We start from the raw sequence: 15,251 nt of genomic DNA, 5'->3' as shown, positions 1-15,251 counted from the left end.
GGTTAAGTGGATGTGTTGTTTTTATGTACTGTCTTGTCTAAAAGTGTTTTTTTTTTTGCTGTGTATCTTTTATTTGTTCATCAGGAGATCATACACACGTTGATATTACATACATTTTGCAAAGCTTACATGACTTCTCAGATTTTTCTTTTCTTTTTTACACACAGTTTTGTTTTTTTCCCCTTTTCCCTCATCCTTCTCTCCTTTTCTTTCCCTCTTCCCTTCTCTGTCCCCGTAGCGAACATAAATCCCCGTATTGACATAACAAAAACGAGACCAAATAAGTATAATTACTTAAAAAAGAATACATTAACAACAACAAAAAACAACAACATAGGGGTGGGAGGGGGGGTTGGACGGCATTGAGAAGCTAAAAGGCAACAACATTTCACTCAGTTATTCTGTAAATTTAAGTCACATGACATGATGGGTCAGTCACATGTCTAAAAGTGTTTCTAAATTATTCTCACTATTTAATATTGAGTTTTTCTTTCTTATCCAGTCTTTGTTGTGTTTTTCAGCGCTTCAACTGATTTCAGAAGTTTAGATATAAAAACATTCAGCTTGTTCTGGAAATGTTTATGTCTTTTGGTATTTTCAGCTTTTATAATTTTAGAAATATTTAAACTTTCGTGCAAATTTCAGCTTCTTTGAAATCCATCGTAATTCCACAAAATCCAGCAAAGTTTTGTGATCTTTGCCAGCTTACCACTTCTGCCTACTTCAGCCTAGAAACTCTGTTCAACTTCTAAACAAGTCACAAGATGTTAGGCTATCTTCAAATCAATCCACTTTTTGATATTACTTACGGTTTTTCTAAAATCGTGATTTAAGTTTGATGAGGTTTTTGACCGTGTTCTGGTTTTATAATGTAATCCAATGACGGAATTCTTTAACTGCCTGAGTGCACCACTCTAGGAACTGACGCTTGACTGATTTTTTTAACAAACAAAATGCCGCTGTTTGTACAGATTTCACTCTAGAAAAATAATTGATGCATCAAAACATAGCTAAAGGGGTCTACTTTCGGAGAATATAAGAATCATTGCTGTAGGTTTTACGGTTTTCTTTGAAACACTTTCAGAGCACCAACATGTCAACCTCTTCATCCATCGGGCTCCATATAAAAAATCAATATGTTCCATTGGCAGATTATTTAACTTATTGCAACACATTTTCCCATTTTATAAGTGAAAGAATCTCCCAACTATGGTAACACTTTATTTGACGGGTTGTGAATGAAACTGTCATCAATATTAAGAAACAAAACAAGCTCCACCATCTTGATGAAAAGTTAATTGTTTTGTTAGTTTTCTTTCAGATTTACTGTAAGATGTTTGGTCTTACAGTACAATTGGTTCAGTTTTTTTTCAAATAGTTTTTTTAAATAGTTATTTTTTAATAGTTGGTAAGATTTTGTGTTTTTGCAGTGTGTTGACTGACTGTAAACAAGGAGAATTGAAGATTTGCTTTTAGACTTGTTACTTCTCATTATTTTTGTTCTGATTTTGACCTTTCGGCAAATGATGGAGCCATAAAACCATTCCAGTTTTCAGGCATTTCTCTTTAAATTACTTAAATTGTTTTTGCTTTTGGATCCTAACTTTTAGTTTTAAGGGTTAAAAGGTGTTTTGTTTACCTTCTTTGGGATTTATTTTAATCATAGCAGTGTTGAAATAATATTTCACTACTGATGTTTTACAGCATTGGTTTGCTAATGTGTTTCTATTTCACTTTAGCTCCTACAAAATGGATTGCCTATATCAGGATAGCACTATGTAACCCACAAAGCATTACCCAGTGGGGACAATAAAGTATATTTGATTTGATTTAACTTCAACAGCAGCTTGTGGAGCAACAAGCACTAGCAGACTCACTCACAACATAACCAGAGTGCTGTGGTTAAGAAATGGAGAAGACGCAGTGGTTTTGTTGTTTTCTGACCCTCTTTCTCTCTTCCTCATTTATCCAAAGTCGTAAAGCAGCAGCACCAGCAGTCTGCTGCCATCAATCTCAATCGGCCTGCACTTCCTGCACCCCTCTGATTGGACGTAATGATCTCCGCCTGTCACTTCACACACTGATATGTTTCTCCCCGTGACCCATCTGCTTCCCTATTCTGCCACAAGCCGCCGGGGTGTTTACCGCGGACACTCACAAGCAGGGTCCTCCCACGCGCCATTCACTCCATGCTACCTAACAATCCCTCACTACCATCATGTGCTTTCCCTCGCATCCTTTGTCTGCTCGCTCCCACATTTGTGGAGCATCATTATCACTTACATATGCAACATAAAAGGAGTGTTTTTCTGCAGATATGTATGTGAAAACTGTTCATTTTGAATTATAAACCTTAAGGGAAGGAGCCAATTACGAGGCTCATGCAGTATGTTGAACACGTGCAATGAGAACATTTTACAATGCCCAGTCTTAAGAACTTTAATCACAAAACAGAAAAACTTATTTCCTGACACCATATAACTCTTTAATCAGACCCATTTTCTTCAGGCACAGTAGCTGCATCCTCATATTACACAATGAAAACCCCTCAGCTGTCTGCCAAGCAAAGCAAACCCTGCATAAATCTGGCTAAAAGGTTTTCGCTGAGGATCAGATAGCAGTCATGTTCCTGAGATTAGGAGTGGAGGAAACGACTTGGTAGAGAGGCCAAATCTGTGTAAACGAAACCCCAAAGAACACACATTAAGACAGCGAGGAATTAGAGGAACAACAGCGCCGGGATCACGATATGGACGCCGCTCAGTCGGGTGATGCCAGTCTGAGTTTCCACTTGACATGGACGACTCGTATCAATAACAAGAAGAAACCATCAGCGCTGACATCTGAGGCAGCGGTAGTAACGGGAAAAGATGCTTTTGGGCGTGAATTTGTGAAGCCTCTTGCTGTCTTCAGGAGAAAGTGCTGAATTAGGAAAAAAAGCTGTAGGACTTTAGAGTGTAAAGTTTATGTTCTTGAAAGCAGTTTTAATGTAACATGAGCTGTGTTTCGAGTGCACAAGTTGGAATTAAAGTACATTTGCTTAATGGAAATGCATAATTTTGAAAAATCTCAAGTTTTTTGAAAAAAATAAAAAAAATTTTTTTGTGCTAGGATGAGATGTTTTTTTGGCTCCAAATACTGCAGTCAAAAACTAGTCATGTGATCAACAACCGGATGTTACTGCTGACGGAAACGACAAAGAAGACGACAGGAAGTGGTAGGAGGATAATGGCACAACATGTTTTTTAATGACTTAAATGGAAACAGCCAATTGTGTTTTTTCAATATTAGTGGAATATCAGCAAAGTTTTGCACACATTTGTAATGGAAACGCAACAATAACCTACAGAGCTGGGAAAAGTATTTTCTTGTTTTTATAAAGAGAAGAATCATCCAAACCAACCGTCCTTTACACCATGAATAAACTGTGATTATGCAGATTTTTTTTGGACCTAGTCGGTGTTTCAGCAGTTTTACAGTTTTCTGGAAGTTTGTTCCAGATTGGAGGAGCATAAAAGCTGAATGCTTTTCCATGTGAACTACAAGGAATTGATTGATGGCTATTTAATCCTAGAAAATGCACTTCAGGTGATAAAAGGCTGACTTTGTAATAGTCTTTATGTGTTTCTGAATGTTCAGAATCAAGCTAAAATAACAACATTTCTCAACAGTGATGTTAAAAATTTGCTGGTTATCATAAATAATTGATGGCAGATGTTTGATTAGCTAAAACAATTAGGTCTGGAAAACAACCGATGGAAATTTTAGAAAGGGGGTAAATACTTTTCTGAGCATTTTCATAAGTGTTAGAATGAATACAGGAATTGCAGAGTGGCAGATATCTTAGTTTCTATCTAGATGGAACAGCTGTTCTTTCCAAAGGTCAGCTGCAAAATGTTTCAGTTTCTCTCATAATAGCAGATTATAATTAAGTAATTTTCCGGCTGTGATTCAAAATATTTCTTTTCCAATTAAATGTGCCAACATTTCTTCCTTTGAAATCACTCTTGTGGCAAGTCTTAACTAGTTAAAACTCCTCTGGAGATCTTTGAAATTTCAGCAAGCATGACTCACTTTTATGATTAGGAATGATGATGATGAGGTTTTTTTTTATTTCTCTGCCTAAAAATAGTAATAATGGTGCATAATTCTTGTAATTTTATCTCTGTTTGTATTTACTTGTCTGTACCACAATTAGGGTGGTGATGAGCCAGACATTTTTAATTGAAGGAGGGAATCTAATGGGACCTATTATGCAAAATTCACACTTGACATATTTTTTGTACTTCCATTTGGGTCTCAACTGCTTAGTTGAGCAGTTAGTTTACATTTCACAGGAACTCCGCTGTTACCTGGCAACCCCAGCAGCGTTACGCCCGTTACCTAGCAACCCAAGCAGAGCTCCAGCACCATTGGTCACCTGGTTTTGCTACTGTATGATTTGTATAATGGCTGTTGGAAATTTGGAAATTGCAATTCTTATTTCATGGAAACACTGCAATTGTGAAATAGTTTTTTGACATTGGTGGAATATTGTAAGTTTTATGTACATTTGTAATCAGACCTAGCTTCTGAGACAGTACAAATTTAGAGCAAACGATAATGTAGCAAGAGAACAGGGGGTGGGAAGTTTTAGTCACCATATAACAAAGAATTTTAAACTATTTGCAATTTTATAATACAACTAGCTCTTTTCAAATTAGTATAATGAAAAACAGATGGTGCAGAGCATTCTGGGTAAATACGACCAAAGCAAACACACACACTTAGCGCAAGCAGGAGAAATGGTTTTTGGTCTTTTACGAAAGAGAAATCTTACACCTGCTAAAATCTGATGATACTCCATTTTTTTACATTTTGTGAAGAAGGAAGTTGCGCTTGGTGGTATTTGCGGCGCTTCCTTAAGTGTTTCTTGGTGCAGCGCCCCCACAGGTGAGAAGGGGCACAGTTTTTTTCAAGCGGTTTAGTTTGTTTGACGCATTGCGATGTGAAAGAAAACCCGAGCTGCTGAAAATGTAACAAATGTTGCAATAAGCTTTTTCTGTACATTTGACCATTTTTGTACGACACTGCAAATTTACTCTATTTTGTTATTATATAGGTTCCTATTTGTGATCCCTATTTTTCAATGCCAATCGAATTGAAACTAATATGCTAGGATTAACATTCATCATCATGTCTCAGGTTTACAGAGGCCAGTCCAACAAACAGAAACTATCAACTAAGAGTGGACAATAATGTATTGTTGATGTCAGTGTAGAATGGACATACTGGCGTGAAATAATAGAAAACCAATAGAAACATGAATAGTAGTTCTGAACAAACAATACATTGAACTTCGAAGCAGATGGCCAAGAACAGCAGGACTCCACTTCTGTCAGCTAAGAACAAGAAACTGAGGATATGATTCACACAGCTTCAGCAAAATTGGACAATAACAGATTGAAAAAATGTTGTACGGTTTGACACGTCTCAATTTCAGCTGCGACATCAGGGCAGTTTGGTCAGAATTCAATATAAACAATATGAAAACATTGATTCAGCTTACTTATTGCAAGACATTTTCCATTGTTTTAAGCAAAATAATCAGTGGAACTAGTATTTTTCATCAATAGTAAGGAATTATAGACTTAGAACAAGCTCATTTCTTGCTGAAAAGCTACTTGCTACTTTTTTAAGTGTATTTGCACTAAAAAGGACAAAATACATGGTGAGATTTTGTGTTAGTAGGTAATGAAGTTAGTAGGTAATGATAGCTGGTGAACTTTGAACAAGAATGAGTTCATTTTAACCTGGTTGTACTGAAATTAGAACTAGTCCATATTAAAGATCAGTTAGCCTCTTGCTAAGAAACATTTAAGAAAATATTACTTTGTATGCATACAGTACACATAAGCCTGCATGTCTGCAACTAAAAATAAAACGGTTATATTTACTGGACCTTTAAGGGGCAGTGTTATGGTTAGTGCAAATTTATGAACAATCAAGAACTACAGTACCCGACTTTGATATCTAACGTCTTGAAATTGGGGCTCTGTGTCTTTAAAAACTCAAACAGGTGTTCACTAATTGCTGCTGGCTAGTCTGAAGGAGCTAAATGGGGGGAGGGCTGTTTCGTGAGGCAGAAGCTTGGAAACTGCAGCTCAGAGGAGGAGCTTTGTCCTAGAAGGCGGAGCTACGTCCACCAAGGTGTTTTGGACAGCTGAATGGTTGCCATGGAGACAAAATAATTTCTCAAACGTGCATAAACAATTCTAGGCAACACTCCAGGTATGTTTTTGATTAGAAAATAACATAACATACTGTAAAGCTAAGAAAAGTATATTTTACATGACGCGGCAGGTTTGAAATGATTTTTCCTTTTTGTGCGTTAAAGGCTGAGTGCTCATGCTTTGTGTGGGTCTGACGATCAAAGCTCGAGAAGTTTGAGCTCAGCAGGTCGGAGGGGTTTGAAGGAAGCGTGCTTCACTTTGTGTACACACACGCTGAAATTATACAACCATATGGACTTCACTGAACTAAAGGGAAGGAGAAAAACAAGAAAGAGAGCAAAGCAAACAAGCCAGAGGCGCGTATCTGAAGAACGTCCCCTGTGTGGTTTTATTAGTGCGAACAAACACCAGCATGGGTCTGTTTGTGTGAGTAAGAAATGTTGTTCAGGGTACGGAGGAAAAGTCCCAGGATGGCCTTCCCCGGCGACAGCGGACAAAGGTTGACAAAGAGCGAACATGTTACATTCAATAAAGGACGGGGCCTGACACGACCGTTTCATTATTCATCAGATCTCAGCCGAGAAATAAAACAGCAGTCGCTGTCAGGAGCGTTTAATCCGCATACGGCGTGAGTGAAGATGTCAACAATCTGTCAGCTCTGCTTGTCGCCCGGCCCGTCACGCGCCGTGCCAAACACCTGCGCATCGGCGAGGCGGTGGCGAATAGAGGAGGTGTTGAGTTTCTATTTTAAACGCAGTGCTTTTTACTGTCACAGCATCAGGTGGGTTTTACCGTTACCCTTCACAATCACCCCATTTCCTCCAAATGAAATTCAGGGATCAGGTTCGCTGACTTTTTCTGCTCACAAGTGAAATATGAACTCCCTCCTAAAGAGCGCTCTGTCCGCAGAGAGAAGCAATGAGCCGCAGTGGATAATTTGCCTCCTGGTCCCTTTGCAATCAGCTGACAGGAAAGGATCGCCGGCCTGCAGCTCACTGACATCACATTAAAAAAAATAAAATAGGGCAACCTGGCAAGGGCAGTAAAAAATATTTTGGGGAGCATTTTAAAAGAGGCAGAATATTTTCTTACATATTTGTTGAAATTGCCATGACAAGATGAAACTTTTCTGCTTTCAACCAATCAGAGCAAGGAGGCGAGTCTTAGCGCTGTCAATCACGATTCCTCTCTTTCTCTGTGATACACCTCACCTAACATAACCTGTCCTGAATGCTATGGCTAGTTAGCATAGCCACTAATGACAGCGGGTAAACAGCTTTACTGAAAATTGTAGCTGTTTTTCTGTCATTAGCACATTTAGCGCATTCAGAATGTTGATTGACAGCACTAAGACCCGCCTCCTGGCTCTGATTGGTTGACTTTGGTGCATTTCTTCAGATGATCTCATAACATGGAGACATATTTTTTTAATAAAAATTACATCCTGCAGCATTAATATAGTTATTAATTTGTTAATTTTATACATTCAGTTATTCATTTACTGGGTTTTATTTATGTGTTTATTGAAGAAGATTTTATGAATAGTGTGTTATTATTTTCTAAATATCCCATCACGTTTTCCATCAGGATTTTCTATTAGAGAATTGAGTTCAAGTTTCCTTTTTCTTCCCCTCAGGGTTTTCCCTTTGGCTGCTGATGTACAGTTGCCTGTATACTTACGTAGCTGCATCCTAATAAATGTCCATCATGTTTGCTCGGTGTAGTGCTGCGACTGTCTCTGGTGTCTGCTTTGATAGCCTCGTTCCCTCAAGAGGCCTTGTGTTTTCAGGCTGCAGTTGTTAAAAGCAAATTCAGTTCAACTCAGAAATACTTTATTTATCCCAAAGGGAAATTAAATGTTTCCCTGAAAAGCACCAGATCCGGGGTGCCGCAGCTTTCTCCGTGGCTCGGCTTTCCAAACAGATTCACACCTTTGCTGGTGTGATTAATATCCTGTTTTAGGTGTTTAAATTTTTATTAATTTTGTTCGATGAACTTGAAGTTTCTATTTGTATCGGGTTTATGATCCTTCCCATTATAATCGATCTCTTGTAGTCAACAAAATACTGAAAGTGAGCTTAAAAGTCTTATTATAAAACACAATTTCACGTTACATATTTATTCCTTGGCTTACTTCCGTTTTAGTGTTTTATTATTTCTTTTGTCATTTCCATATTTGTGACGACAGAAAGTTAGAAAGGTCGAAGGTCAACTGCTACTTAAGACTAAAACCATCCACATTTACAAAAATGTTTAAAGATTAAAAAAAGAAAAGAAAAACCTCTTGAAACCCTACAAACTAAAAGTTTCATGGTCATTTCATAATAAAATCATCGATTCTTTAAATTAATAGATAGTAAATAAATAAATAGTAGTAAATGTTTGCATTTTTTAGCAGTAAACATGCAGATCAGAGCAGAATTTACAAAAAAGGTGCACGCACGTTAAATAATTTAATAATTTGCAAAAATATTCATATTTATTCAATTTGGAAACAATAAAGAATTAAAATCAGATTCAAAAAATCTACAAAATTAATTAAACGCAATCTTTTTCATTAACTTTGATTAGTTTTTGTGGCTTTGATTAGAAATATTTGAAGTTTCTTTTTTTATTAACGTTTTCCCCAATTGTAATTTAGAAATCAGCAGGTTACATAGCCTTGTGATTTTTTTTGATCACAGATTGTAAATTTAGACAAATGATACTAGAGTGAATTTTGATATCTGAAACAAATAAAAATTAAAAAAGCCTATATGTAATTTATGTAGGTGAAATAAATTGTCATTAATGTAACATTTCTTTTTTTAAGCTCTACTTCCAAAAAACGCTAAGCAGTAGATTTCAAGAAATAAATAAACATTTCACAATTTTAATCTTTGTACTTATCACTCAATTAAGAAAGACTGAACACAACGGGAAATAAATCATTAAATTCACACAGACTTTAAGAAAGGAAAGGAAAAAAGAAAAAACGGCTCAAACAATAAATAGTTGAACTTTCTGTAGACGATAACAGCATGTTTGCACAGTAAAAAAAAAACACATAACTGCCAAAGTGTTTCAAAAGGATGGAAGTGATTTTCAATCTTTTTTTATAGCTGAGAATGAGTGGTTTTACCCTTTAACCTCAAGTGTCCATGCTTAGTTTCTATGCCAACCACAGACTAATCTCTCTGCTCTGACAGGCTACCATCTGTTTGTGCTTCTGTGTTCTCCGTTTGTTGCCGTACAACTATAACATGCTGCTTTAATGTATTTCACACCATTATGCCCGATGAACAAAACATCGAGCTGTTGTATGAATTGCTGCAGGAGATCCAAAAGTGTAATTTTGGAGGGAAAAACATCTCAGGGTTTTATGTAAGTCAGTAAAATTATTTTATTTCTAACTGGGGATTTGTTTCTCTAACCTGCATTGGCATATGGATAACCATTTGATTGAAAACTCATGTTAGTACATTTTATTGGTTTCACCGCAGCTTGAGAGAGTGAGCTATGAATTCAGCGAGCCACATCTGTAATCTATACAGCAGAAAATTATTGTTAGGGATGAAAAACCCTCCAAATGATGCATTTGAGTCTCTACCATAAGTTTAAAATCCTAAGCATTTGATTTCAAACAAATTTCTTTCACTTGAGGTTGGACTTTTTTTTTTTTTTTTGACCTCTCTTACCCTGAAGTCTTTATTAGTTTTTTTATTTTAAGAAAAAAAATAGTTCTTTCACATTACAGTTGTTGTCAGTTTCCTGCTGGTCTTTTTGTGCTTTTAGCTTTAAATTATGAAGTAGTTAGGATCCCCGCTGTTGTACCTTCCCATCTAGTGCCAGGAGCCGGCAACACCGCGGCAGTAACATTTTGCAGCCATTACAGGGGCAGTAATGTAGTGGCAACAGTCGCAGTCTGCAAAGGTCTAGCAGTACCAGCGTAACAGTAGTACAGTATACGCAGAAGTAGCAGTCGGTTAAGAGTGACAGTGTTTCAATAGTCGTAATAAATTACCAGCAGAAGTTGGAGCTACATGACAGAAGTAGTAGTAACAGTTTGCAAAAAACAGAGTAGCAAAAACGGTAAGTGTTGCAAAAACAGTACAAGTATAAGGATATTAATAGTTAACTATAAGTTGTACATCAATAACTGTAGCAGTAACAGTGAAGCAACAGAGTAACAACAGTAATAGAGTAACAAAATCTGTAACAATGTAGGAAAACTGTAGCATTGTAGCAAAAACAGTAGCCATGTTGTAAAAATAGTAATAGTGCAACAAAAAGTGCAACGAAGTTTCGAAACATCTAATTACATTATTGCAAAAACTGTACACTGTAATAAAATGGCAACAGTGTAGCAAAAACTAACATTGTTGCAAAAAAGAGCCATATTTTACCAAATACCATTAGTTTAGTAGTATCAGAAACAGTTACTGTGAAGGAAACTGTAACTGTGAAGGAAACCACCACAATGTAGCTACAGTAACAAAGTTACTGTAACAGTAACAAAACCATAACAGTGTAGTAAAATGGGAAGAATGTAACAAAAACCGTAGCAGTGTTGGAAAAAACCGTAATGGTGTTGCAAAAAGCGTAGCGGAGTACCAAAAATGGTAACGGTGTCGCAAAAATGGTGATACTGTATCAAAAACAGAAATGTTTTACCAAGTGCAGTAAAGACTAAAGAGGCAAGAGTAACATTGCATCAGTAATGTTAATTGTGTAGAAGTGTATCATTAATCGTAGCATTGTATCAGTGATGCTGTAACATTATGCAACAGTGTAGCAGTAATGGTAGCAGAGAAGCAGTTGCACTGTAATAAATGTACCTCTAAGTAACAGTAGAGCTGTGGCTGTAAGAGTGTACTAAAAATAAACAGCATAATTAAATATATGAACCACAAACAGATTATTTCCCTTGCCACAGCATATACTGACAGGGTTATTGTTACTTGCATACAAAATGAAGATAAAGACATGCAAACAATCTATTCACAATGTAGCCTGCAGGCTGGTTGAGTGGATTAGATGTTACTGGGTTAAGCTTTGTGGTAGATGCAGCTTTTTGATGATACCTAGATACAGATGTTTCCAGTTAAATGAGAAGAAATCCCAATGGTAACCACTCAGTCTGAAGTAGCTCTGTGAGCCCAACACTGGTGGAACGCACTAGCCTCTTATCTGAAGCAGCCCTAGGGCTCCAGTGTATGTGGCTGTATGGATGGATTGATGGACTGACTGATGGATGGATGGATGGATGGATGAATGGATGAGGCAGATTTCCGCTTGATGCCCACGGGCTCAAAGTAGATGGAGGCTTTGATTCTTTTTGACATTATTGGGTGGTATTAACAGTGGTGGACAGTATATTTACTTGAGTACTGAACTTAATGATGACCTATTATGTTTCCTTGAACATGTTAGAAAAGGTCTATACGCTGTACAAAACAGATTCATTACATATTTTGCATAAAATCATTCCTACATAATGAGATTTTAGTAAGAATGAGCTGTTTAGGGCGTTTTGTCACTTTAAATCCAAATAAGTTGCCCCCCCACAAAAACCCCCCCAAAAAACTCAACGTTTACATTCACAAGTGAAAATGGCTGCGAACAGATGCACTATTATACAACGGTACATCTTAGAAAAGCATTAGTAGAGCCTCATGCACACCCAAAAAGAATGCAGCAAGTGGTGTCTGGATGGTAAGTCAACAACAAAGCCCTCGTCTTTTCTAGCAGCCATTGTAAAGCGCATACAGGGATAGTTGACCAAACATGCTGGAACTCAGCTTGGGTTGCTAGGTAACGGGCGGAACTCTGTTGCTGGGGTTGCTAGGTAACGGTGTGGTGGCTGTCAAAAGTGACTTAACATTTGGGAGGTTTTTGAAACAAATTTTTCAGACACCAAAAAATATTACTGTAAAAAAAAACCAAAAAAAACAGGTAGTTGGGGTTTTTTTATGCGCCTAATTGTTTAGAGACTGAAATGAATGTATTGAAATGTTCAAAAAGTGAATATTTTGTTATAATAGGTCCCTTTTAAATGGTTAGGAAAGGACACGATTACACTGGTATTTCTTGGTTCAACAGCAGCTTAGTGTTTTAGCTCAGTTTTAAAAATTATAGGCTCATGAACATTCACATGTAAATATAATTTGTACTTTTAAATACTTAAGTATTTTCTAAAGTCAGGACTTGAGTAAACTGTTAAAGGAGCAACTTGTAGTTGAGTAATATTTAACCATTGGTATCAATACTTTTACTCAATCAGAGCTGAGTACTGTTTCCACTACTGGTTTTTTTATGTTTTGTACATGAATTCCTTGTTGGTTTACTCAGGTTTGTTGACGTTTTTATGGCCTCTCCATATCTACATGTCTTTGCTCTTGACATTATCGTGTTTAGACAGATGTCTACAGTAGTTGTGCCTGTTGGTCGCGACCGGGTTTGCGATTGTCAAGGCGCCTCCAAACAACTTTGACAGCTTCTTAAAGACTCTTTCTTTCATAATGAGCTATTTGTTAAGCCTAAAGCTATTTAATTGTAACAAATTAGCATAGTGAAAGTATATAATTGTCAGAGTTAGACTCCAATTACCTGTCAAACATGTTGTTGTGAGGCACAGATGGCTTGATATGCTATTACGGTTATGCTTTGTTTGAAGTGTTGCATTGTATTCTGTCTTGTAAATCCAGAGAGCTGAAGCTGAACCACAGCTGAGCAGCATTTAACCGGTCTCTTGAATTGGGTAATGGGTTCCCAGATTGCAAGGAAAATTGGGTTCACTGTCAAAAGATGGTAAGCTTACTGCTAGATCTACAAGTCGAGATAAGATGGATATTTATTCATGAAAACAAGAGTGAGCTTTGTGCCTTATAGGCCTTTCTCGGATGGTTGGAAGGATAAATAAGTGAGAAACCAAGTGAGGAATGGTTGTGATTGCGGTTTTACTTGTACTTTAGCAATTTCTTTAATAAGATGAACAGTAGAGTATATATTACTGTAGAGTTTGAGTTCAAGGATCTCCGTATTACACTTTGCAGTGTCGTCTCTGACTTGAGAGTCGAGCTAATAGTTACTAAAATAAACCATTTTTACACTTTACTCTCAGTCAGTTACTCTGACAGGGTGCTGTCACCACAAGCAGTTTCATATGTGTGAATTTAAATGTCCCTAAATGCATTTTTTATTTTATTTTGGTGCTAATTACTATTTATGAAAAAATATCGCCTAGGCTGTTGTATGTGCTCCATCATGCCGGTACACCTGCATAAAATAAAGCCTTGAGCCTTTTGACAAGCCTCCAAACTCTGGAGGTTGATGGACATGTTTTGATGACTATACAACACTTTTATTCTTTATGAAGCCAAGAGAGTTTAAAGAAGATTAAAACTTTTAAAACTGAATAAAGTGTTTTGTTCTAGAGTAAAAAGACACACAGCTATTCCCACCACACCTGTTTAGTCCACCTTTATCAAACTCCAGTTCGTTTGTCTAAAACGTCCAGTTTGTTTGGGAGGGTGTGAATGCGATGTGGACCAAAAAAGTGAACTCTGGTTCACCAACAAAGCTTAGTCTTGGTTCAGTCTGGTGGGGTTTGAATGTATATGTGAACGCCAAACAGACCGGAGACCACTCCAAAAGCTACAACGCAGGGCATTCTGGGTAAATACAACTAAAGCAAACATGTTAGCCTAGTGCTAGCAGGAGAAATGGCTCTTTGTTTTTGCCAAAGTCAAAAGAGAAATCCTACAACCACTAAAATCTAACGCTACTCCATTTTGTGAAGAAGGAAGTTGATATTCATGTCGTTTTTGGAGGTTTTTGTGTCATTTCCTTAAGTGGTTCATGGTGCAGCGCCCCCACAGGCGAGGAGGGGAACAGGTTTTTCAATTGGTTTGATTTGTTTGGTTTGTGCAGTGTGAAAAAGAATCACAGCAGCTGAAAATGCAACAAATGTTGCAACTTTGGTCCAAATTGAACCAAGTCTACCAGACTCAGGATGAAAACGCACTAAATGCATGGATACTTTTTTTTTTACTTTAATGTACCATCTTGTTACACATCTTTCACTGTTGTAGACTACTGTCTGTATGAATACAGTAGGTTAGTATAATCTTTGACCTTAGCTTACTCTTTTCCTGGTAAATTATTGGTTTGTAAAATAGCATTTTATTCATTTTCCTCTTACGTAATGTTGTAAATTTGCCAAAAATAAAGCTAATCTGAGTATCAGTAGTTCTAATTTCAACTTGTTACCTACTGCAGATCATAGTGTCTCTGCTGAACCCCAAATAAAAATAATAATTTGGTCAAACTGCCACAGACACACCAGTATTTGACCTATTAAAACAACAACTTCTGGCCTGTTTTAGGATAAATCAGGCAGGAATAAGAAAAACCTTGCATACCTTTGACAACCAGCGAGGTCATATGTTTTGGTGAAACATTTTGATCACGGCCCAGTTTAATAGTTTCACACTCCAATATAGCTGTATGTGCCTTAATGGCCACCAAGAAAAAGTGTGCCACTTAACAAATGGACTGCTGTGCTCGATATGCAATTAACCTATATCAGAGAATGGAAGTTTTCAGTCCTGCGCCGAGAGATTTGACAGAGTAAATATCTAAAAATGGCAGTACGCTGTGCAGAAATCAATCCCCCTTTTCTCTCCATTGATTCCATTAAAAGCCTTTTTGGAGATTGATTACACTGAAAGCCTCCCTCCGCTTTGGATTACAGTTGCACAGTCCCAATCTCATTTTTTACAGTCCAAAGATATGGGCATTTATTCCATTACACTGTGAGGTGCAAAGCCGGCACATCAGAGACCACCCTTTCTTTTTTCTTTTCTTTTTTCTCCTCTTATAAGGAAAATACTTTGTTCAGATAGTAGAGCATCCGTTTGAGTATTGGGTATTGCCCCGCTTTCCCCAGATAAGTGTTATCGTGCTTGTTGCTCACTTCTCAAGATCAGTTTTCCTCCCCATCAACATCAACATTCGTCTTTCCTGAAATCAGAAAACAGCTCCTCTGAGTAAAAACTA

At 37.2% G+C, this 15,251-nt stretch overlaps 1 protein-coding gene across 3 annotated transcripts in view; it reads left to right on the top strand.

The window, feature by feature from the left end:
- cdh6 (cadherin 6) overlaps positions 1-15,251 on the top strand; it is a 248,907-nt gene that overhangs the window by 17,077 nt on the left and 216,579 nt on the right. The gene's annotated exons all lie outside the window — the stretch shown is intronic.

The sequence above is a fragment of the Gambusia affinis genome, linkage group LG21, assembly GCF_019740435.1.
Source record: "Gambusia affinis linkage group LG21, SWU_Gaff_1.0, whole genome shotgun sequence".
In the NCBI taxonomy this organism is placed as follows: Eukaryota; Metazoa; Chordata; class Actinopteri; order Cyprinodontiformes; family Poeciliidae; genus Gambusia; species Gambusia affinis.
The sequence above is the reverse complement of the archived record's forward strand: the minus strand, read 5'-3'. Positions and strand labels throughout refer to the sequence as shown.